The sequence below is a fragment of the Gigantopelta aegis genome, chromosome 2 (assembly GCF_016097555.1).
Source record: "Gigantopelta aegis isolate Gae_Host chromosome 2, Gae_host_genome, whole genome shotgun sequence".
Classification (NCBI taxonomy): domain Eukaryota; kingdom Metazoa; phylum Mollusca; class Gastropoda; order Neomphalida; family Peltospiridae; genus Gigantopelta; species Gigantopelta aegis.
Genome location: NC_054700.1, coordinates 29,311,055 through 29,336,375, shown reverse-complemented (window position 1 = coordinate 29,336,375; position 25,321 = coordinate 29,311,055). Strand labels below are relative to the sequence as shown.

Genomic DNA, 25,321 nt, shown 5'->3' with positions numbered 1-25,321 from the left:
AAGGTCTGGTCATGCTTTGACCAAGATTTAAGTAAAAGTGGCCACGCTTCGTTTAAGTTAGGCCTGGGATTGGGAAGACAAAATACAATACCAGGGACAGCCTTTATTATTCTGTAGCCTGCTGGAGTAAAAGTGTATCAATTTTTTTAGACTGCTTTTGTCAACAAATCATACAAAGAAAGAAATCAGAAATAATAAAATAATAATAATCATGCACCCACACAGGCTTTTTTTTCTTCATTTAGCTGTACCTATTCTCAATGTTTTTCAGACAGAGCATGTTTCAGTTATCATTTTATTTGCTATGTCTGGTATATAACAAGATGGAAGTTAAGTTGTAAAAGATTTATTTTAATTTTTTACTATAGACATATTTTTTAAGTGTTGAGACAGGTTTATTGCTTAGCAGCTTTTTTACAACAACGAAACCAAATCATGATTTAGCATATTATGCTATCATACATGTACTATGAAATATTGTGGCCCAACACACTACTCTTGTGTTTGCGTTCGCACATATGGGTCATCCCCAACTGTGTCGAGTATTTCAGGTCTCTCATTTCAATGAAAATCAAACAATGTGCCAATTAGTGGATCAAATTTGGGTATGTTTTGTCATTACAGAATTCCAGTTTAATTTTCATTGAAATCATCTTTTTGTTGTAAAAATGTATTGAACATGTTTTATGTTAAAGTGACAGTACCGGTACATGTAGTTTGTAGACAATTCACTTCTCTTACAGGGCTTTAGATTGAACTAAAGCTGAGGCGGTAAAGCAGGGGTGCAGAAATGGAAAATATTTCACTAGCCCTCCAGACCAGAACCACCAAAAATCTACAAGTTTTTGCCCAGCCCATAGAACAATATTATTATTGTTTAACAATACATGTATCATACTATATACTTCATATGATAGATATAAATTTGACAAAAACATTACTAATGACACTTGGTTGGCCAAGTCATCAATGTCATGTGACAAACAAAATCAATCACACCCACCAACCCCCAAACCTTGATTAACAAACAAACAAAAAAAGACAAAGTTTTTCACATTTTCTTCCATATAGATTTACAAAATTCAAGTTACATCCAGAAAATATTTTATAGAAAGATCAATTCAAAACACACAAAAATACTTTAAATGTAAACAAGCCATTTTTAGGTAGTATTGACCTTTGACTGTCTCTGTTTTCGGAATTTTGCACTTAATTGTGCAGTTTGCAACTCCAAAGTCATTTATTATCAATGTAGTACATGTCATGTATTGTGTATTTCGACATAATGGTTTGGAATTCTGACATGGCTGATGCGGAATTACAGATTCGATGGGGAACAAAAAAGGTTTACGGTCATTAGAAAGATCGCCCGTCGGACTTGTAGTTGTATATTTTAACTCATCCATCAGAATGTCTCCTTGCATTTGGCAAGACCATTCTGCACCCCTGTAAAGGGTACACACAAAATAAGCATGTACAAAATAATTAAGCCCAAACAAGTACAAACATCCTAACGTCAAAAATTTCCACCTCAAAATCAATTGAATGTTAAAATTAAAACAAGCATTCTGAGTAATGCTATTAAAGCAATTACATGTTCCCGACCGGACCCAACAAAGTTTCGTATTTCCTAATTCAAGGGCTATAATTCTGTGTAACAGTACATGATAAAGATATACGGGCTATGTTCACAAAAAGGGGCAAATAACGGTAAACTTTTTTTTTTTAAAGAAAAAGAAAAAAAAGTTGTTTGTCTCATCTTTAAAAGTAAAAATCTAAAACAGATATGTTCAGTGGTCAGCCCTCTATGTTAACCTTTCTGGCCAGGAGCCAGATGGCGCCTATTTCTTTTCCTTTTTTTGTGCCAAATAGCCAAATTAGGAGCCATATATGAATGTGTGTGTAGGTTATTTGTGTGTGCGTGTCTGTGTGAGTGTGTAAATGGTTTACCCATAATTGGTACAAATATTAACGAACTTTGAAAAGCATGAAGTACAGTAGAATCTTGTTGGCTCGACCTCGGAAGGGTTGATCACACCGAACGCTCGAACCAAAAATGAAGTCCCGAATTTTTTGTTCGGTAAACCCATATATTAACTGATGATGGGTCGAACACATCCAGGGTCGACTATAAGCCTTCGCTCGAACTAAATTATCGGTCCCATCGGTGTTATTAGATAGATTTCCCTCGAACTGGTGATCTATCAAATATCAAATGGAAAACCACAGAAAAGGACCAACAATTGCCGCGCATGCGCAGTTGGTTATTACAACCTTCGGATTATAATTATTTAGGTGAAACGAACTATAGATGAATCAAAGAATCGCAACAATAGCCATGCAATCCTTTCTTTGCCATACCTGTCATGTTGTGTGTTAAGAAGCTATCGGTAATGATCTTTCAAGTACAGCTAGTTTTACGGTACCTGTTCAATAAACCGTGATACCAATCAAACAATTAGTGCACAAAATGGCTTCGGCGTGAAGTGTTACTCTGAACACGTCTACAAGACCAGTTTTAAATAAAACAATGACTCAGCTGTCATCACTTAAGCAACCACACATTTAATTAATACCAATAAGGGCTTCTGAATCACACAATCGGTGTAATTTGTAATAAATCCTTTCATATATTTTGCTATATAATACATTGATGAAATTTTTAAGTTTGCAGTTACCAAAATAATATGTATTTAATTCAACTTTCTAACTGATATTACGGAAATATCCAATGTTGACCAAATGGTTCGGCTGAGCTACCCGATGGGCCGAACACTTTCTCGAGCACCGACTGTATATCAGAGAAGCAATTGTGCAATTTATATACATGTATGTAAATGACTAGTATCTGTAATTGTCTAATTCTAATAATCTGGTTAAAAAAACTTTACTAAAATGCAAGAGAGTGGCAATCTTCCTATTTATAAAACACAAAACAGTATTTAAATTCATTGATGTATGTTGTTATAAATATGTGATAAGCAGAAATACAAATCTGAAAAACATTTCCTCTGCTTTTTCGTTCATGTATTAATAACACAAGTTATTTGTAACAAATCAAATTTTCCATGGAAAAGGGGGCAAAAAAAGTGCCTCATTGTCATAACATCACAAGTAATAGATTCGGGAATCTTTATATATATTCGGGATTCGCCGATAGTTAACTGTTTTTCTACTTTATGCTGAAGATGTGTTTGCGTGCTGCATATAAAAACTAGACAGAGATCCCAGTCTATGTTAATCATGTGATCAGCTTTTCATATATATTTTTTAAGTTGTTGATATGATTGTAATATTTTCTTACAAACTTTTACTTTCCTTTTAAATAAAGTGTTTCATAAGGTGTACCAAGAAATGTTTTATAACTATTTAGACATCTTTTATCTGATAATAAATACTTGTTAAAATTTGACTTCAATCGTTTGGCAAAAACATGGTTGCGGTCTGTTTTCATGGTGATCATATTTTCGATGATGTAATGATTTTTAATCTCTGCAAAATTGAAGGCAAATTGGATTTCGGCTATGCACTTAACAATGCAAAATTTAGTGATCTACAGCAACCATTTCACCAGAAATCAGTCACAATGTCGAGGCCTGGTGATGCATAATTTTAAATAGCAAAACTAGAGATGTATACATTTTTTAATGTACATACATATGCAGCGCTCAATTTTTACGGTCGACAGACGACCTAATATTCAGTCAGGCAACTTAATTCTATGATACTAGTTGCCCGTCGGACTGACTTTTGTTTAAACACCAAAAGGAGTTGTGTCACATAATAATGTGCAGTTTCCTTGCCCACATTCGCTTTTAAACTGTCGTTATCTAAAGTAGAGGGGATGATTTTCCGCGATCACGAAAAACACGGATGGAATCGCGGAATTTAGTAACTGAAACGGAATTCGCGATAAAAAAACAACAAAAAACCTTCAAAAGTTGTATTTCTGGTTCAAGCACCATTATAAATCTTTTTGGTAGTTTTAAGATTCAATATTAATAATATACGCATATAGTGTTTTTGTATGCCAACTTTCGTATGTCTAAACACTACCAGAACCGTTCATTCTCGGAAGTTATGCTGTAAGCTAGTAAGAAAGCATGTTGACTGGTTACCCGTGTCACTTTACACAGTAAAATTTAATTTGAAATATAAAAATAAACATGAACTAATACAATTTTAGAATGTTGATTATATAACAAGATTTCTAGTATGTTCAATTTCAATTTTTTTTTAATAATACTTGTTACGATTCGTAAGTATAACCGATTTACACAACGCTTTCGTTGGAAAACATAATTTCGTAAACCTTTGGGCATATTCGTTAATCTGTACGGAAGCAATTCACATTTATAGTCGCTCCCACTGGGAACACCTTTTTTCATGCTATGGAATTTACTACACATTATTTATTTCTGAGCCGATTGTTTTCTAAATTGCACACAAAAATAGCATTTAACGGAATGTGGCAAAATCTGAAACGGAAAATCATCCCCTCTACTAAAGCATCAGTCGAAATCACGTGGGTTTGTTTGCCACTCGGAACTCCTCGGCCGATTCTGTGAGACATCAGGAAAAATCGTAATCAGCTGAACATTCCAGTGCATTCGATTGGAACATAGAGTGCATTCGATTAGAAAATAGCTGATGTGTCGCCAAATCACAAAAATCTTAAGCAATTAGGCCCTATGTGTACATGTGTATAACTACAAACATTTAAAAACATTATTAAAAAGTAATGTATTTTATTGTCAGACAGTACATATTACATTTTACATTGACAACATATTAATTCCAAACCTGTTGGTTACAGTTTTATTGGAATATAAATATAACTCTAGTTTCAAAACACGGATGAAATCAGGGCAACCACATTTTTGGAGGGGCAACCTCAATGTGAACCCATACTTGCCCTCTGGGCAAGCAACCAAAATCCTTAAAATTGAGCACTGCATATGTAGCAAAGAAAATTAATAATGGTAAATAATTTTACAAATGTATATAGATATCTATAATTGTTACTACTACTTAAAAAAAATTGTTTCTAATTTTAATTATTATATTATTATACATACCTAGTACTAGCCAGGGTTTCTACCAGAGGGTAAAACGGGTATGGCGTCATATCCAATTGTTTGGCCTTTTTTTCTTTTTCTTGGGGGGGGGGGGGGGGGGGGGGGGGGGGGAGGGAGGAGGATAAAATTAATTACTCTTACCATTACTGTATGATTTTCTCAACCCTAAACCTAAACTTATCCATTTCCTTTGTGGGGATGGCCTCCCATACCCCCTGCTGACTGGTTGCATTCAATTCTATAGTGTCATACCCAAAAATTTCTTTCGGACAGAAACACTAGCTGCTAGCACAACAACTAAGCTATACAACCCGAGTCATCTCCTTCACTGAGAATTGTCTTCCCTTATTGAATGTATATCCATGGCATATCTGCGCAAAGGACTTCTTTCAGATAGTAAAACGGGTATGGCACCATACCCCAAAATTGTTTTACAGATTTTAAGTTAAAACCTTTTGACAAAATTAATTACTCTTATCATTACTGTATGATTTTTTAAACCCTAACCCTAAACTTAACCCATTTTCTTTTTTGGGGAGGCTGTGGTTGCATTCAATTCCATAGCACCATACCTAAAATTTTCTTTCTGGCAGAAACACTGGCGCATGAGCAGACCATTGTCCTTGATTCAAAGTTTGTAATGACCGAATCTGGGGAAGACCTAGGGGTGGGTGGGAGGTTACCGTTGTTGTGCTAGTACTAGGTAAGTATGAATCATAATAAAAATTAGAATATTTTTTTTCTAATAGTCTTATTCAACTTACTGTACTTATAGCACAACAACTATGCTATAACGGAGGTGATTTAGTACCATTAGAGCATGTGAATTCAACATTAATGGGAGGAGGTAAGAAAAAACCCGAGGACTTACCCATTCGACTAATGTGAATCATTTCAAGTAATGACAAGATGTACAACAACCAAGGCATACGAGGTATAAAAGTGGCTATTAAATTATCAAAAAAAGTTTGTAAAGTTTGTTTTATTTAACGACGTCACTAGAGCACATTGATTTTTTATCTTATCATCGGCTATTGGACGTCAAACATATGGTCATTCTAACACTGTTTGTTAGAGGAAACCCGCTGTCACCACATATGCTACTCTTTTATGACAGGCAGCAAGGGATCTTTTATTTGCGCTTCCCACAGGCAGGATAGTACAAACCATGGCCTTTGTTGAACCAGTTATGGATCATTGGTCGGTGCAAGTGGTTTACACCTACCCACTGAGCCTTGCGGAGCACTCACTCAGGGTTTGGAGTCGGTATCTGGATTAAAAATCCCATGCCTTGACTGGGATCCGAACCCAGTACCTACCAGCCTGTAGATCGATGGCCTAACCACGACGCTGGTATTAAATTATCAATACCCAAATTGACAAAACATCTTCCACCCAGGTCTCTACATTGCGACTGAATTCATTTGGTCGCATAGTCGGTCATGTTTTTCATTTGGTGACTTAACATTTTATATGGTCGCCAGCCAAAGTTGATTGATTGAAACATATTTTACTGCTTTTTAAAAGAACAAATGGATTAACACATGTAATACAACTAGTGAAATAGTTCTTGTATACCACTAAACTTTGTCTTATTAAGCGAATAGGCGAATTCCACTTTGCCTTCGATTTCACGTAAATAAAAATCATTACATCATCAATAATATGATCACCACAAACGATCGCAGTCAATTTTAACAAATATATATCATATCACAGCAAAATATCTAAATAGTAATAATGCATGTTTTGGTACACTTTACAGGGGTGCACAAATGTGAAATTGTGATTGGCAACCAGTAGTTGAAGTTTAGTTGCCCAACATCATCTCTTGGTTGCCCACATATTTCATAAAAGTTTCATTTTATTTGTTTTATGATTTTCTTGGATGCCCGTCAGGCAACTGTTTGACAAAGAATGTTTGCCTGCAACATATTTTGGTTGTTCCGGATGCGTGGACAACCGATTTGTGAACCCCTGCCTTATGAAACACTTTATTTAAAAGCAAAGTAAAAGTTTGGGGCTGCTACTCTGTGCATGTGACATTCGAGAAATCCTTGATTGTTTTGTTGAGATTGTACTTGTTGTTGTTTTTGTAAAATAAGACAACTGGCGACAATGTATGATATAACTGGTCACGGTTATGTAATATATTTTCCTCTATAGGTCTACGATACTTGACAGCTTGTAATAAAAACTGTGTAATCACAACAAACATGGCATAGAAAGTGTGTGTGTGTGTGTGTGGGGGGGGGGGGGGGGGGGCACCAAAATGTCTATATTGTAATATTTTCAAATTGTATATATATGTACACATTATGCATTTGGCTGGTGGTCAAGGAAAAGCTATCATACCAGAAAAGAAGTGTATGCCCACCAGGAATTTCCGTATTTAAGGTCCAAGCATAAATACCATGTTGGAGAAGATAAAAGGAAGGAAATGCTTTATTTAACAACACACTCAGACGCGTCAGACATATGGTTAAGGACCACACATATTGAGAGAAGAAACCCGCTGTCACCACTTCATGGGCTACTCTTTTCGATAAGCAGCTAGGGATCTTTTATATGCACCATCCCAGACAGGGTAACACATACCACGACCTTTGATATACCAGTCATGGTGTATTGGCTAGAACGAGAAATAGCCCAATGGGCCCACCGACGGGGATCGATCCCACACCGAGCGAACGTTGTACCAATGGGCTACGTTCCGCCCCTGGAGAAGATAAAGGTTCATGATTCATCAAAAATTAAGCCTGGAACTTACATTAAGAAGCTGAACAAAAATGTATGCTTTACATGGACATATAATAAAGGGGAAAAGTCCAAGTTAGGGTAGCAGCAGACAACATACATGTACATGTAATATCATTCAATGACAAGGCAACACATTTCAATACCATTATATGTAGGTTTATTTATTTATTTATATTATTTTATTTCATTGTTATTGTTATTATTATTTATGTAAAGAGAGCAAACATGATGATGCATCTTTACTTAGTTCTTTTAAAATCTCGTTATAAAATTTCCTCCAGTTACACAGTAAATAAGATGTCATTTGTTAGTCCTGGGAACATTTCTATTAAAATATTATCCGAATTCATGCCAAAAGTCTTAAATGCAGTGAATGTTCCTGTTTTTAAACCTATGGGCTTCATTTCACATGAAGCCCAGTAACCTTGGGATGAAGTAAATGCTGCTGAACCTATGAATCATGTCCCAGATTTTAAACATTTTAGTTTATTCCTGAAATGGTGAGGCAAGTATGTTCAACTAAAACGAAATGTATTACTTGTTATATTTGTGGATAATCTCTTAAAAGACACATTTTCTACTTTATACTTTTAAACAGCAGTGGTTGCAAAACAAGGCATCGCGTGCCGCATGCGACGTTTACTACCCTCATTTCCGACGTCTGTTTTCGCCACAGACTCAAGTTCATATTTTCTTGGTTCTTGTATGAATGTATAGTTCGGCTTCAATGGGTTAATTTCTTCAGGAAAACAACGAAATACAGCGTCCATTACTGCTCATTGCCTTTGTTTTTAAAAAATATTTTGTTTTGATTCATGAGCACAGTAGACCCAGTGATTTCCAACTTAGAGGACGGAATTCCCATTGTGAAACGGAATTTACATTTGGAAACGGAATTACGATTTTCCGCAAAGTTAAAAAAAATGAATACTATTTATTATTACCACACTCTGTAAACTGACGATTGATCTGTGCGCAGTACTATTGGCAAACGCTAGACTGGATTATGCGCTTCACGACAAATCAATGGTGACATTGGGAACCAGTCAAATACTTCGCGAACATTAGCGAAACGTTTGCTGGCTGAACTTGGGGCTGGTTTACTGCTTAGTCTGTTGCACCTGCGCAGATGGGACAGGGGTTTTTTAGGAGTAAGTTTAGCCAGCGGTTTGTCGCTAACGCTTGTCTTGGAAGACAGATTTTTACGCTACACATTAAACCGAATGACCATTTCTGGAACCACCAGTCAAAATGTGTTTGCAAATGTTCAGCAAAAAACGGCTAGCTGAACGCTGCAATGTTACTTTATTTTCGCTGTGTCATGCGCATACTTCAATTTGCAGATGACGTTTGACTGTCACAGAGATGAAAAAATAAATGTTTACGTTTTGTGAACCCTAAGTGCAGTGCACTTAATTGTTAGACAATCATGCTTTATGTAGTTATTATAATTGTAGCCTTTACTTTGATTCTTCGCTACTAATATGGTTACTTTGATTTAATGACAAATAGCAACGTCATATTAATTTTATTATTATTATTATTTTTTTTAATGATACCACTAGAGATCATTGATTTTATATTAATTATGACACATACTTTGGAGGCTGTCACCCCTCTTGAAGAGTATTCCATAAAGAAACAAAATGGCAGGCGGCAGAAAACTGCATATATTTTGCCATATGCTATCGCAGCGAAGTCGACACTGGCAACATAGTTACAGTCTCGTACGTGGAATCTGTCACTGTAATGGGGGTTTTCACAACTTGTGTCTAAATAAAATTTTGGGGAAATGTATGAGCAATTAAATGTAGGAGAGTAATTTATTGTAGTTGTTAACAATTTGGTTTGGACTTTAATTTGTCACAACTTGTGTTAGTTCAGTTGTTAATTGCATATTGTAGTCTGAAATAGAAATGTAACGGAATTTACAAAAACATCAAACGGAAAATCACTCAGTCATACTTGTTCTATTCTTGGGCCAACATTTTCACCAACTATATGCATTACAAGTGGACTACATTGCACACTTCTGTGGTAATAGACTGGCCCATAGAGCCCCACCCCCCAAAGTACCCCCATTACTGAGTGTCTGTAGCTCTCGATAAATCCCCAACTCCTACTCTGTCAGTTCCAACGCCTACTAGTACTTCGTTTTGCAACCGCTGTAAACAGATGGTGGTTATGCATGTCTCTAGAGAACACTTACTTTGGTCAGCCGTAACAATGCCATTTATCGGCTCTCGGGACGTGTTGTTTCACTGCATTTCTCCAAAGTACTTGGCACACACTTATTAATTGTTGCATCCGGAATGTGCAAACTTCACTCATTGATGTTACATAATAGTGTTAACACTAGTTCACAGCATACAAGTATAATGTGTTACAAGGAGGCTTAATACCTTTTAAATATGTACAATATACAAGGGCAACAAAGAGGCTTTATAATCTGACTAATTATAGAAGAATATACAAATTACATAGTTTTATTATCATTATTAGTCAGACATACATGACATAATGTTATAAAATTGAAATAGAAATCTTGATCTAGGGTTTTTGCCAGAGGGTGAAACGGGTATGGCGCCATACCCAAAAAAAATTGCGGATTTTTTTTTTTAAGTTAACCAGCTTTTAACAAAATTAATTACTCTTATCATTAATGTACACATGTATGATTTTCTTAACCCTAACCCTAAACCCATTTTCTTTCTGGGGGAGGCCCCCCACCCCCCACCCCCTGTTGACTGTGGTTGCATTCGATTCCCTAACGCCATACCCAAAAATTTCTTTCTAGCAGAAATACTGGAAACATATAACTTGCTCAGAGTTCACTCAACCATGGCCAGTAAGCAGCAGTAGTCATGGTCAGCAAACACCAATAGATATGTGGCAAAGTTTAGGTCTCACACCTTTGAATGGCATTACTTTGTTGGTTCTTTGTTTGATAGTTTTCCTTCAACATGGGAATGACATGGCTCATTGATCTAGGTTACTGTTTTATTTACATTTCCATTGTCTTTATAAAATATATTAAAGGGACATTCCTGAGTTTGCTGCATTGTAAGATGTGTCTGACTAATAAAATATTTCTATGATTAAACTTATATACTCTTCAAAAAAAACGTAGGGGAACTCTGAATAAGAATTTACAATTGCTAGAATATTAGTGCCTGTATATTCAGTGTGTTTCTGGTACCACCTAAATATCTGTAAGAAGCCCAAACGGGATTTTGTCTTCAAATAAAAGTACATGCATACGAAAAAAATATAATTAGGAAATAAAATTAAATTTTAACCTAGTACAAATATTAGAAAAATGAGAAACACGTTTAATAATAATATGCAGAAAAATATATTTGATACGTAATTACAATCGTTAAACAACTCTGTTAGTCGATAACATCTTAAAGGTCCACGTTTATCAAAAACGTAATTCACTATTGTTTGGTATCTACATATATACATGTTTATACCTTTTTACAATATATATATATATAATATATATATATATATATATATATATATATATATATATATATATATATATATATATATATATATATATGAAGTATCAATAAAATAAATTTTTAAAAATATACCTGTTTTTAATATATTCACAATAAAAAGTTGCGTTTTCCCCATCGCTTGCCAAAACGCCTGTCGAATCCAAGAGCTAAGTCATGTGACCCTGTGACGCGTTAATCGGCATAAGGCTGCCTTTCCATTGGTGCAGTTTTACCCGTGCGGCTATTTCTGCCGCTAAGCGGGAAAAATCAAATGCGTTGATTTGCAATGACGTCTTTCCATTGACACAGGTGCTAACCATGCGGCAAAAAAAAGTCTGATGGATCGGGTATATCAGATTTTGGTTACAATGGCAAACCCTAAGCATATCAATGGAAAGTTGATAAACCCAACCATCATAATGAATTAAAATTATATTAGGTACTATAATAACATGTATCGGTGACGGATCCGGAAATTTTGCAATGTTTTAATTTTGAAAGATTTCAATTTTGTCAATTAAAAAATTATTTATTGACAAAAAAAAGGTGATTAAAGCGAGTTCAGACCTCCCTCCTGAATCCGTTTATGTTAACACCCTTTATCCTCGTTTAATAATAATAAAAAATACGTACCGGTACTATAATAACATGAAATGAGTTCAAATAACTGATGTGCATGCTCACCAACTTCTTACTAACAATAATATTTACCTTGTTCACTTTAGTAACAAAGAATAAAAATACCTTTTATAGCAAGAATTAGTGTTATTTTAGGAGGTAAACTATTGTGTTTTTAAAGTATTGTTTATGATATGGTGGGTTGTTCAGTCCCTATTACCCATCCCTGCCTACAGACCTGTGGTGGCAGTAAAACATAATCAGTTCCTCATTATTTTATGTTCCCAAAATATGTGTATTGTTTTACACGCGTTATCTCTCATATCTAACAGTCTGTCTCATCCTCTTACAAAAATGTCTTTTGGTGGGGATTTTTTTGTAATTAATTTTAGTTTGGTAGGCCTATAACAAAAAACAACTATGTTTGTGTCCAATTTAGAAAACAATCAGCTCAGAAATAAATATGTAGTAAATTATATAGTATTGGGGGGGGGGGGGGGGGGGGGGGGGGGGGGGGGTGTTCCCTGTGGGAAGGACTATCAGTAATAGTTCAAATCTCAATTTGATCAAATGTTGGGGGGTTTTCTGTAGAAGTTTTTAGTAGTAATGGATTTTCCTCATTTAACAATGACATGTTTGCATATAGCCGCTTAAATAATTAATGACGTCACATGGAAGGAACCATGTCGTAAGAACGCTTCAGTGGAAATGTGCTAGCCTCGCGGGTAGAACCGCTACGCGTTTAGCCGTGCGGCAATAACCGCACTAATGGAAAGACAGCCTAACATGAAAGCATGATTCAAATGCAGCCTTTCAGACATTTTACTGGGAAGGTGGAACATGTGTATTTTTAAAATGCGAAAATTGTATTCTACTGAATTGAATTGTATGGATGGAATATTCTTTTGGAGATAAGCTTTCAAATGTAAAATATGGTGAACCATTGTTTAGTGTTTGGATGTCTCAAAGCAGCTATTTTTCCAAACTTTAAACAAACCGACAATCACAAGGTTTGCATGGAAGTGGTTCTTAAACAGAACCCGTGCGTAATGGAAAGGACCATCACGACAGGATAGGATCTACAGTGACCACTTCATCCCTGAGGATTACAACAATTATTTAAGGTGGTCGATAAATACGACACCTGGTTTTATTTTATCTATTCCAAGCCTGTATCACCACCGGCACATGTTCTACGATTGCACCTGATACAGCAACAAGAATCCATGACGAGCACGAGCTCTAAAGGGTGAGGGGGAGGAGGCGGGGAGGGTACCAGAGCAGGGGCGGCAGTGTAAGTATAGTGGTACGTTGGCTCAAGGTTGCCAGACTCTTCTTTCAAATTCAATTGAGGACAGTTTCACAGATACAACAAATATAACACACAAAAGTGCCTCTTTGAAAAGTGTTACAGCCATGTGCCGTCCCTACAGTGGCGTAGGGAGGGGGCCCATGGGAACACACCCCTCCCCCATGTAACTTTTTTTTTTAAACTATTAAATTTGATAAAATCATACATACAGTGTGGGTTGATAACCACAATTAAACAAAGTAAAGTTTTATTTAATGATGCCACTAGAGCACAATGATTTTTTATCTATCATCGGCTATTGGACGTCAAACATATGGTCATTCTGACACTGTTTTTAGAGAAACCTGCTGTCGCCACATACACTACTCTTTTACGACAGGCAGCAAGGGATCTTTTATTTGCACTTCCCACAGGCAGGATAGCACAAACCATGGCCTTTGTTGAACCAGTTATGGATCACTGGTCTGTGCAAGTGGTTTACACCTACCCACTGAGCCCTGCGGAGCACTCACTCAGGGTTTAGAGTCGGTATCTGGATTAAAAATCCCATGCCTCGACTAGGATCCGAACCCAGTACCTACCAGCCTGTAGACCGATGGCCTAACCACGATGCCACTGAGGCCGGTAACAATTATACAAAGTTGATTTTATGTAACCTACAGAAAGTGCTATACTCATACTTAATTATGGATTCATGTAATGAAATTACTACTGATAATGTATTAAGCACTAAACATGGTTCATACAGCCACTCCCACTAAAATTCAAGGCCTTTTCAAGGCTTTTTCAAGTCAGCAAAAACCTTTTTCAAGGCTCCTTACATATGCGACTTGAGTGTACTTTTGCCCATTTTAGATAAATCCAACGTTTTCTTGCAACATGGCAAAGTGGCCTTTCTATTGTCCACTTTGCATTCTCTAACCCAGTCATATTCGGATAACCACTAGTAGTTAAAAACAGTTTTCCCCATTTTTACATGTAGTACCTATTTTTGAAACAGGAAAACTGGCTTCTGTTGCCGCCATTTGCATACATGCTTTCGGCATGTTACGGCACGGAAATTACCGACTGTCAAAGGGAAATAACTCTTTATTTCATACCGTACAAAACAATTTTGTCATCGATTTTAAAGTAATTTTTCATAGCTAACAACTGTTTATTTGTGGATTATTATTTTTAAATATATCAAATAATATTAATAATAAGTTTATTAAAATATATAATTCACTACATATGATTATCTACTAAATTCAAGGGCTTTTCAAGGCTAAACAACAATATTCAAGGCCTTTATAAGGCAATTTTCAGTTTCAAGACCTTTTCAAGACTGAACCTCAAATTCAAGGCCTTTTCAAGCCTGTGCGAACCTTGCTAAAGGAAAACAAAAGCATAATTATAATCTTTTTTTTTATTATATTTTTAATTAATTTATTTGGGGGGAGGGGTGCAGACATTAAAAAAACCACCCTTGTATCCATTTTAGCCATAGATTTTGGTGCCGTTTTAGTCGTACCACTATATTTTACGCTGCCATCCCTGCTCTGGTACCCTCCCCGCCTCCTCCCCACTCACCCTTTTGAGCTCTAGTTTAGCTTGTGTTCGTCGTGATTTCTTGTTTGTTGTATCATGTGCAATCGTAGAACATGTGCCGGTGGGAATACAGGCTTTGTATAGATATGTTTAAAAAAAAAAATAATAATAATAAAAAAAAACAAAAAAAACAATAGGTGTCAAATTTATCAACCACCTTAAATAATTGTCGTAATCCCCAGAGATGATGTGGTCACTGCAGATCCGATCCCATCGTGATGGTCCTTTCCATTACGCACGGGTTCTGTTTAAGAACCACTTCCATGCAAACCCTGTAATTGTCGGTTTGTTTAAAGTTCGGAAAAACTGCTGCTTTGATACATCCAAACACTAAACAATGGTTCACCATATTTTACATTTGAAAACTATCTCCAAAAGAATATTCCATCCATACAATTCAATTCAATATAATAAAATTTTCGTGTTTTAAAAATACACGTGTTCCACCTTCCCAGTAAAATGTTTGAAAGGCTGCGAATCACCTTTTATGTTATGCCGGTTAGCGCATCATGGGGTCACGTGACTTGGCTCTTCGAGTTGACAGGTGTTTTGACAAGCGATGGGAAAAACGCGACTTTTTATTGCGAATATATTAAAAATGGGTAAAAAAAAAAATCATTTATTTTATTGATACTTCATATATACTGTAAAAGGTATACATACATGTAGATACCAAGCAATAGTGAATTACGTTTTTGATCAATGTTGACCTTTAATAAGTTAAAACTTTAAATTGGTATTTGTGGCTATCACATCTGTAATAGTATGTACTGAACTGTGAACATTGATATTAAATGTAGTTCAAACAGAAAACTTCAGTTTCTCTTCATGTCATTCAAGCGAATAGGAATTGTTACATTTTTAAAGAATACTTTGAACTAGACGGTGTTTATATACGATGTGACTATATATATATATACGACAGCCGTGTATATCACCACCGCGAACGAGGGCTGGTTATATTCACAGCAAAAATGTATATAGGCGGTAAATAAGTATCTGACTGATCCATATTACCGAACCATCTGGAACAGGAGGAATACAAACTAAGTACTGTACAAACAGTACGTTTTCTGACATGGGAGTGGGGGGTGAGGTATATGAATCTAGCGGACCCTTTTGTGAACGGTTTCCATAGACATGAATAGCGTAATATTGCCCCTACAGTATTAACCAAATATTATTATAAATTAAAATTAAAATAAATAAAAAATAAAAAATTAAAATTAAAATTATCAGCTGCTGTGGTAGATTCTCTGAAATCAACGGGGCTTGAACTTAATAATTTTAAACCATTGCAATTTTGAGGCTCCTTACGTACATGTTTTAAAAAGTAAATTTTACCACAAATAAATACACTGTATGACTAAAAGGTTATTTTGCTGTATTTAGTCATATTTCAAATGCGCAAAATTGCAAGGGGCAGTAAATCTCAAAATACATGTATATTTTTTTATACCAGTAACGCTGAGACCACTCCCAGCCTATAAATTTATGTAATGTTTCTATAACAACCGCCCCCACCCACCCCACCGCCACATGATTTTACCAACATTATATTACATGTAATAATAATAATAATAATACAGTTATTATTATTATTATTATTATTATTATTATTATTAGCCTACTACTACCTTTTTGGGGTGGAAGGGCGGTGTTTTATCTAGTGGGGGGTAGCTATACAAATGCAAAATTAACGTGCGTGCACACATGCACAAATGGGCGGCTGAACTTGTCCCTGCACACAGAACTGGATTCAACTGGGTTAAGTAATAATTAAGCCAACCTTTGGATGGCAAAACATATGACTAGGCCCCTATACTGGGTTTTTTTAAAGCTATATATTAAACTGAATGATCATTTAACGAAAAATGACTGACTGGTCGTATGCCACATTGGAGACACTGGAAAATGTTATCCGTTTTTTAACCAAGCATTATATAGCGTTGTAACCGTCTTGACTCTATCCCTGCTAAATTCCATGCACACTCACCTGATAATAATAATAAGAATAATAATAAGAAGAAGAAGAAGAAGAAGAAGAAGAAGAAGAAGAAGAAGAAGAAGAAGAAGAAGAAGAAGAAGAAGAAGAAGAAGAAGAAGAAATGGTGATTAGAAGAAATGGTGAGTGCATGAGTGCATGTTCCGACTGTTCATTATTTTATTTCTGCGTATTCCGTTATTTTCGTCATGAAATAATGTATTTTTTATTATTTGCCATGTATATTAATGGCCCTCATTTGCCACGGCTGTCCTTTATATAAAATTGGTATAATATCCGCCCGGTCCCCTCCATTATTATTTTTAGTTAGGGTTGAGGGTTAGGGTTAGGGTTGGGGTTATGGCTGGGGTTATGGCTGGGGTTAGGACTAGGGTTGGGGTTAGGGTTGGAGTTAAGGTTAAGGTTAGGGTTAGGGGAAGGGGGGACCAGGCGGATATTTTTCCAGGGATTATTTTATTAAAATTTAATACAGTATTTTTTTTTTTTAATCGATCGTGGGCATGACCCCGGTTGCGCACCCCCACCCCACCCCGACTACGCCACTGGCCAACCCATCAGCGACCCTACTGGCTAACGCATCACGTATTAAATTAATATTGAAAGTCCTCCGGACCTCTAGGGAGTTGGTACGGTCAAGCTCGTTATTATATGGGCGGCTATTCAATTGATAACTGAAATCTTTCATCACGAAATCACATTTGGCTAGCCTACTGTGAGGTTAATTTTACAACTCAAAAGTTCATCATAAACAACATTCTAAAACAAAACCGTGCAGCAACTGTACAAAATGTACGTACCTTTTTGATGAAATCCCCAGACAAGAAAACTTCTCATAAAAGACAACTTCGCAGCGGACGAAAAACCACAAAATAGTCCTAAACCTGTACTGAGGTTTGCACGCGCCAAGCAGCCGAACTGTGTGACGTCACTACAGCAGTTATACAGTGTAATGTTATAACTTAAATGGCATCCACGAAGGAACTGCTAGTGGCAGGTCAGGCGTATTGCATTACAATGTTTTCTCTATTTTAGGCGTGAGTGCAGGAGATTCAATTGATGGAGGAATCTAGGGATAGGCCTACCCGACAACTCGAGCGCTACAGATCAGGGGAGTAGCGTGATCTGGATCGGGGGTGGGGGGTGGGGTGGTGGTGGTGGTGTGTGTGTGTGTGTGGGGGGGGGGGGTTTCGAATATGAACCAGACCCTTTTTCTATTTTGTTTTTACACCACCATGTATAAACCTGTATGTTTTAGTTCTGAAAGCAGACCATTTGCTTCAGCGGGGGGAGGGGGGTCAGACGGACCCCCCCCCCCCCCCCCCCCCCCGCCTACGCCCCTGCAGATGCAAAGCCACGGGAGGGTGCAAGTGATTGTTTATTGTTTGTTTTTTGTTGTCATTGTTTGTTTTTTTGTCGGGGAGGGGGTTTGGTGGGATGTTGTTGGGTTTTTTTTTTTTTTTTTGTTGTTTTTTTTTTGGTGTAGTTTTGTTTGTTTGTTTGTTTGTTTATTTGTTTTGCTGTTGGGACGAGGACCCGAAAATGCGTTTCTACAGGGATTCCGGAGTAGCCTGTGGGGGCCAGGGTGGGATTCAGGATTATATATATATATATATATATATATATAATTGTTTTATTATTGTTTTTTTATTATTATTATTATTTTTATTTTTTTTGAAGGAGGGGAAACATTACAAGTTACTACCGCGTTCTACTGCTGAAATAAATCCTCATCATACACGTAGTGCAGGCCCGTACGCAGGATTTTTAATGGGTGGGTGCGAATTGCTCGTGATGGGATGTGACGGAACATGCTCTTATCTTTTCGCCTGTGGCGATGTTAATTGTTTTAGAGGGCCATGTGCAGCTTGGTTATGTAATACCCCCCCCCCCCCCCCCCCCCCCCGCGCGACGTGGTAGAGCTGCGTTTCCAATATGCACTTAGACCAGGTGTGGAGGCCATGTGGCTAGTAGTTACGTGTAATACCTCCGATAGTGCGGTTTACGACCGGGTAATTCTAGCGAACTGGCGACAGTAAGTCTGACCATCTAAGAAAAAAATACCGTCTCTGGGAGTTGTGGGAATATCACATGATAGGTGAGGTACCGCGTTGTTCCCCCAGGCGATATTCGCTGTCTCTCAGATTTTTGAATAAATAGATAGGATTTTAGATATCGGCCAATATCAAAACCTATATTAGCTCGGCCATTTACCTTTCGACCGACCGTTGAAAATTGCGCCAAAATTTCCTCAACAAAATTGCGCACAACTTTCTCTTTGGCATTAACGGCTCCATTCAAATTCCATAGCACCACCACCACCACCCCCACCCGCCTGCTACCGATTCAATCGGACTGCTGGTGCTCCCTTGCACCTGCCAGTGCAGGCGGTCCCTCCTTCCCCTCCCCCCACCTTTCCTGTCATGCCAAGGCCGGCTCTTGCGCCCACGACAGGCGTGCGCTACAACAGCTTGCTCTGAATGTGCACGTAAAACCCTATGACATGACATGACATGATATCGGCCTCCCCCACCCAAACCCCCAATACTTGCTGCTGGTAATAACTTGGTACTTGGTGATGCCTCGACCAGAAGCGGTCAGGCCCTTTATTAGGGCCCGATGGGCAACCTAGGGAGACACCACAGCATCGTAAATGTCTAAAATTAACGAGCTACTCTCGATTCACTAATATCAAAACCTATATTAGCTCGGCCATTTACCTTTCGACCGACCGTTCAAAACTGCGCCAACATTTCCTCAACAAAATTGCGCACCACTTTCTCTTTGGCATTAACGGCTCCATTCAAATTCCATAGCACCACCACCACCCCCACCCGCCTGCTACCGATTCAATCGGGCTGCTGGTGCTCCCGTGCACCTGCCAGTGCAGGCGGTCCCTCCTTCCCCTCCCCCCCCCCCCACCTTTCCTGTCATGGACGGAAGAGCCTGCCAAGGCCGGCTCTTGCGCCCACGACAGGCGTGCGCTACAACAGCTTGCTCTGAATGTGCACGTAAAACCCTATGACATGACATGACATGATATATCGGGGAGAATCATTGGAAGGCTCCCGGGGAACGTAGTCCGACTGGACTTGGTAAATATATTTTTCTGCTCTGTTGTATAACCTTGATGTGATTGATGTCACTTTAAATATTTTAATACTGTATTATACCAATATTATTTAGACAGTGTCTCCGGTATCTGACGAAGTAAATTGTAGGCTTCACTGTTCTAATATTTTTATACGAGTATTTGGTAAGATAAAGCGTAGCCAGTCATCCTAGAGGACCTAGGTAAACTGTATGTTATTGTCTTTATTGTGATAGGTACCAGTATTAATTCTGTATTACAAGGTTACTGAATGAGTAGTCAAGGGTTAATTAAAAATTAACCAGTTAGGAATAGAGTTGTAATTCAGCGTTTCTTAATTATCACACGTGTGTGTGTGTGTATCACGGTGAAGTGATTAGAATATTGTGTAAGTTAGACACCTAGTGATTAACTAATTAAGTGATTAGCTCTGGGTTGTTATTATATTGTTGTTGTTAATTAACTACTGCGGCAATTGCATTTGTCAGCGTAGTGTTAATACAGATTCCAAAATGTATTGTATTTTGTTGTGTTTTCTAGTGAACTCAACGTGCTATATATATATATATATATATATATATATATATATATATATATATATATATATATATATATATATATATATTTATATCAACTCTTATCTCTGATATACCTAGAGCCGAGCCACTCGGGTATTAGACTGCCCGACACAGAGAGATCTTAAAGATATACAGTTAGAAGAGATATTTGGATAATCGTGTTTTATTCAGCTACGGGTATTATAGGATCCCCGTGACATGGGACCAACAACGGCCGTGGGCTAAGACACAAATTTCTTTCAGACTAAATCGCAATAAGTAAAGATATTCCAGAAATCACACACACACACGCGCACGCACACACACACACACACACACACATACATGTAGTGCAGATCAACAAAACTGTTTTCAAATTCTTTCTTTCCTTTCCGCTGTTAAACTATGGAACAACACATCAGCTGATATTAGGCATTCTTCATGATGGGCGTATGGGGACTCTTTGATTTAAAGGGGCTGGAGGTGTTGATTTGCCCGAAATTTTACCCAGATAAAAACTGCCCGAATTTTCCCCACTGTTTTGCCCAAATTTGGAGGGGCAATTGCCCCCCGGATCGTACGCCCATGTTCTTCATCCAGGCCCGTACGCAGGGAGAGGGGGGGGGGGGGTGCGACGGGTGTGTACACATCTCCACAAATTACTAAAGGTCCACTTTTTACTCCGTTAAATTTAAATAACGTTACGTAATCGTTGTTGTTTTGAGGGGTTATTTTGATGTTGATTTTTATCATTTGAAATTTGACTCATTGCAACGTTCAGCCCACATAATTTTTGCGGCACATATAGCGTTAACGACTCGCCACCACTTATATCAAGGGAAATTACTCTGTATATCAATGGGAAGGCCTTATTAAGTAAGAAGTGAAAATTACTGTGGCGGAAAAAAGATGGCGTCCTCCAACACGAAATGTAAATTCTCTTTGTATTTACTATTTTATTTGTTTATTACATTACAGTTGCACTGTAAAAAATGTATATTTTCATTTCATACTGTTGGGGTAATAATATGGTCGGAGGTACATTATTATGTGGTATTTATATCGTTAGTGGCTACTTTGTCTAGGTTGTCCAAACGTTAAATCATATTGAAGATATCGTACCGTCATACGTTTTCGAACGACATACGTTTTCGGACACCTTTGTTTGTTTATGCTTTTTAATGTGTAAAATGAAGAAATGACGTCAAAAATCGTCCCAATTTGACAGAAATAATCTATGTACGGAATAAGGGAAAATGCTGCGAGTAAAAATGTCTTGTTTCAGTAAGGCAATTAAATTTATGATGAATAGCGCTATTTGCCATTGATAACGTTTTGCATAAATAGTAAAAATACCATCATGTTACAAAATCTTTAATACAACATTGCATGGTTACCGCCTGCATTTGAGGTGCCGTCTGCTCTGTTTACAACTAAATAAATATTACAATTATACTAAGTCCTCCCAGCTTGAATACCTCAACCAATTTGATTTTAGATGTTCATTCTTCAATATCCCCTATTATATAAGTATAATGGATGTATTGATGAAATAAATACTTACTAAATTTGTGGCCAGTGGCGGATTATAATGGGGGCAAATGGGGCATATGCCCTTGGATTGACATTATTACTGTCCCAAAATGTTAAGGGATACAATTTCGTCAGTAAAACATTGTATATGCAGTTTGCTTTGTTTGTTACATAACACCTAGATATCTTAATAAAGCCCAAAATAGTATTTGCCCATGACCTCGAAAGTATGTTGCGTTTACTCAACGATTAAGTTTGAAGTCTATGGTCAAAAGAAAATACCGAACCGAATGAGGAATTTTTAGTAAGCAAATAAATTTGATTCCAGCACCGGTTAACAATGTGAATGTGTTGAGAAGGCGAAATTTTTATATTTCCTAGTTTTTAAAGTTACTATATCCGGAATATTTTTAATATTTAAGCATTTAGAATAGAATATCCTAATCGCTTTCCTGCATTGAAGTAACGCTCTTCGTAGAGGGTATACAGCGCTCGCGTATTTAGGTCAAAATTCAAATACTTATCGTGACGTTGTTTCTCGAATTGGGTTCCCGCTATTTTGTCAGCCATAAAGCCAAATAACGTAATGATATTTAACGCGAATAGCTAGCGTAGTTGAATAAATGCGATATTTAGAATGTCGCAGTAAGAAACAACAGCAGGACCGTCTATTCTAAATGCTTAGTTTTTAAAATATTCCGGATATAGTAACTTTAATATTCTACCTCCCTTGTTTATTCAAGTATCCCCGAGTAAACTTAATCTTTTCTTCAGATAAGTACTGCTGGATGGGTCGCTGCCTTTAAGATATGAAGCCACATAAATAAATAAACACTAGTAATCCATCACTACACTACTCATATTCCAATGATAGTGTTCAGCATGTAACACGCGTGAAATAAACATAAATTGTTCAGTTTCGGTTTTGTGTGTGTTTATATATATATATATATATATCTTTTCTTCATATATATTGTAACCGTCTTGTAATTCGGGTTACCTTTGTTTGTAATAACTACTCTGGGGGATGTAGTAGGGAGCAACTGGAGTCAGCCTTGTTATAAAATGAACAGAGAATGAATCGAGCGTATATCGTCTTTATTGCGGAATCAGATGTTTGTGTCTACATTGCAATACATACGTTTTGACTAACAAATAGAAATATTACATTTGCCATGAAATGTAATAATAAATGCTTATTCATTGTAATAAGTGTATGAATAGATAATAAGTAACATCTGTGTATATAAGACATGTTACCATTCATACGTGCGTGTAACTAACGCATAATGCGTGTAACCATTAACACATGTTATGTTCCAAGGTATGTGTTACAGCATAGAAATATATAAACATGAATGTGAGATTGACATAGATAATAATTGCATAAAAATAAACATTGTACGAAATATATAGTTAAAATGGCTTACCTAGTTATAAAATGAAGAGAGAATGAATCGAGCGTATATCGTCTTTATTGCGGAATCAGATGTGTGTGTCTGAAGCATGTCATGTCATGTCATGTCATAGGGTTTTACGTGCACATTCAGAACAAGCTGTTGTAGCGCACGACTGTCGTGGGCGCAAGAGCCGGCCTTTGCCGGCTCCTCCGTCCATGACAGGAAAGGTGGGGGAAGGGGAGTGGAGGGACCGCCTGCACTGACAGGTGCAAGGGATCACCAGCAGCCCGATCAAATCGGTAGCAGGCGGGTGGGGGTGGTGGTGGTGCTATGGAATTTGAATGGAGCAGTTAAATGCCAAAGAGAAAAGGGTGTGCAATTTTGATTGAGGGAATTTGGCGCAATTTTGAACGGTCGGTCGAAAGGTAAATGGCCGAGCTAATATAGGTTTTGATATTATTGAATCGAGAGTAGCTCGTTAATTTTAGACCTTTACGATGCTGTGGTGTCTCCCTAGGTTGCCCATAGGACCCTTATAAAGGGCCTGACCGCTTCTGGTCGTGGCATCACCAAGTACCAAGTTATTACCAGCAGCAAGTATTGGGGGTTTGAGTGGGGGAGGCCGATATTCTTTTGTTCAGCTTCCCCCGGGTGCATTGCAATTGTGTACTCGGAACGGTATTCTTTTGTCCGGTTCCTTATTAGAGTACGTGCTGGGCCATTAAATGGGGGCGGGTGCATTTTTATCATTAGTCAATGCACCCTGTGTACTGATGTAGTGAGCGTGTAGTCTGTGTGTGAATCCTAGTTTTGTGTTACGGTTGTACCTATTGTCTTAAGTCCCTATTCTAGTGAGTTCAACGGTCATTCATGACCACCCATCCCCCTCCGTCCTTGTATAGCATTGAATACAATGACGGAGGGGGAGTTAAACTAGCCTAGTTATCTAATTGAAGGGTTAAACCCTTATAGTGTAGGTATTGGTTTAAAAGCCTAGTGCTTGGCATACTTAACTTTATTACCAATGCAATAAAACGAAACTAACGGTGGCAAGTAGCAATTGTCAATTGTATACATATATGCACCGATTTAGGTACTTAGTTTGAAGAATTTTGATTCCCGCCCCCTAAATATAGGATTTTAGTAGGCTTACTTGGTTTGTCTTCAGGCTATCTGGATAGTTGGGTATCGGTTTTCCTGCATGTCTTTGCTTCTGGAACCCTAGTTGAAAAGTTTGTTTTATTTAACGACGCCGCTAGAGCACTTTGATTTTTTTATCTTATCATCGGCTATTGGACGTCAAACATATGGTCATTCTGACACTGTTTTTAGAGGAAACCCGCTGTCGCCACATAGGCTACTCTTTTACGACAGGCAGCAAGGGATCTTTTATTTGCGCTTCCCACAGGCAGGATAGCACAAACCATGGCCTTTGTTGAACCAGTTATGGATCACTGGTCGGTGCAAGTGGTTTACACCTACCCATTAAGCCTTGCGGAGCACTCACTCAGGGTTTGGAGTCGGTATCTGGATTAAAAATCCCATGCCTCGACTGGGATCCGAACCCAGTACCTACCAGCCTGTAGACCGATGGCCTGCCACGACGCCACCGAGGCCGGTCGGAACCCTAGTTGACTTACCTTAGTTAGCTAGGATGGAACGCATCAGTAATAAAAAAAATATGAAAAAAACATGGTGCGGGTGCAAAGACAAATTCGTGCAGTTTATTTACAGTTAGGTGTAGTGGGGTTCTTGATTCGTGACTGGCTGGATTGGACCAATGAGAGTGCTGCAAAAAATAGGCGATAATTAGTGGTGTCCTATCTTGGTTGATTATCTAACGATGTTGATTGGCTGGTTAATTAGCCAAT

At 37.6% G+C, this 25,321-nt stretch overlaps 1 protein-coding gene across 1 annotated transcript in view; it reads right to left on the bottom strand.

Annotated features, from left to right (window-relative positions):
- Nucleotides 1–17,786, bottom strand: part of LOC121383542 — a 46,788-nt gene extending 29,002 nt beyond the window's left edge. Inside the window, exon 1 of the mRNA XM_041513631.1 lies at nucleotides 17,670–17,786. The gene's annotated coding sequence lies outside the window, so the exon portion shown is untranslated. The remainder of the gene's footprint in view (nucleotides 1–17,669) is intronic.
- Between the last annotated feature and the right edge of the window lie 7,535 nt (nucleotides 17,787–25,321).